We start from the raw sequence: 1,926 nt of genomic DNA on the forward strand, positions 1-1,926 counted from the left end.
TTTAATCCTTGCAATGACATCCATCAAATTTAGTCTATAGGGGACATACCTGATCCTTCCCTTCTCAAGATTCTCAAGGTTAGGAGACTTCTACCCATTTTTGAGAGGAAACATTAAAATTAACATTTAAAATATAATCAGTCCTTATTTTCAGTGGTTCTCTAAGAGCCCAATGCTTTGTTCTCTTTCTTTTTTCCTCTGGAACTTTTTGCATCTGAGCACATCATTGAGTATTCCCTAATTTTTAAACTTTTGCTAACTATGAATTAATGTTTTGTCCATTTAATTACTGCAAGATTTTTTCTGCTCTTTGGAAATGTTTTCTTATTTATTTTATAAATCAAATAAATGTATGGTAAAAATCAGAAAAATATACAAATCCTATGTACACTGTCACACAAATATTCCCAAAAGGAACAGTACTAAGATCAAGGGAAAAGAAAAAATGCTAACATCCCAGAAGTGCTCTCATTTACCTGTTAAGTTACTGCATTATTCCTTGAAGGTGAACACCCACCTTCTAAAACCATCATTAGTTGCACCTTTTTTCGAATCATATAAGAAAACATGCAATAAGTGTCTGGCATGTTTCCACTGAATATTATATTTCTAAACTTGTGTATGTTTTTCAGAGAATTGTAATTCATGCTTCTTTATAGATAATTTGTTTCATAATGTGAAATATCACAATTTACTTATTTATTTGGATGTACATGGATATTGGTTTGTGCTATGGTTTGGGTAAGTGTCCTCCAAAAGACCCCTGTGTTGAAAGCTCCATCCCTACTCCTTAGTGCTCTTGGGAAGCAGACCACCTGTCGGGTCTAGATGGAGAAAGTTAAGTCATCAGGGCCATTCCATTGGGGAATATTAGGACCCTAGACTTTTCTTCTTTCTCTCTTTTTCCTTCCCAGATGCCTTGAAGGGAGGAGCTTTACTCCACTACACACTGCCCATCATGAAATAATGTTTCACTACAGCCCATAATCCACTGAGTCAAGTGACTGTGTCTGAAAACTCTGAAACAATGATCCAAAATGGACTTTTCCTTTCTTATGAATTTATTATCTCAGGTATTTTGTTATAATAATGGAAAGCCAAGTAACACAGGTTGTTTCCATTTGATGACTTTGTATGGTGCTACCCTTAAAGGCTTATAAATCTACTAAACTTTTATTAAATATTCAACTGTTCAATTTCTGTGATGTAATTTTATTGAGTGATACATTATGGATAGAACTTTGTTGTAGTGGTGGTAGTGTTACTGTACTGGGGAATAACCACAGGGGAGTTCTACTACTGAACTATATCCCCAAGCCTCCTTTCCTTTTCTAAAACTTTTGACACAGGGTCTCTGTATGTAGCTGAGGCTGGCTAGAACTTGCTATCCTCTTACCTCAGCTTCCTAGGTCGTGAGATTACAAGTGCATGCCATCCTGACCAGCCTGAAAAAACTATTTTTTCATCTAGTGCAAACTGTGATCTGTTAAATTATTAAAAAGAAGTACCTATTTATATAGGACTTCTCCATTTATTCTATATCACATTTGAATATCCACATTGATTTCGAAACCAAAGAATTAAAATTTAAGTACAAGAATAAAATGATTTTTAATGTTTAATTGATCCTGAATTTAATTGTGGGTATTGGAAAATACACAATACAGAATAATTTCTGAAGATATTTGCAAGTTATGTTTTATGCTTCCTGTTTTGCCATATTCATGCAGGGTACCAAAGCTGCAAAAGCATTTTAATTTCTGATTTGTAATTTTAATTATTAAAGTAAAACTAATTTTTTTAAATTTTAAAGAATTCATGGCATCTGATCTAAGCATAGTTTATTTATTTTGTTAATGAAGTTTTATAATTAGTAGTAGGCATTATGTATGTTATTATTATTATGTATGTTAAGCTATAGCATTT

Source organism: Marmota flaviventris, unplaced genomic scaffold (assembly GCF_047511675.1).
Source record: "Marmota flaviventris isolate mMarFla1 unplaced genomic scaffold, mMarFla1.hap1 Scaffold_973, whole genome shotgun sequence".
In the NCBI taxonomy this organism is placed as follows: Eukaryota; Metazoa; Chordata; class Mammalia; order Rodentia; family Sciuridae; genus Marmota; species Marmota flaviventris.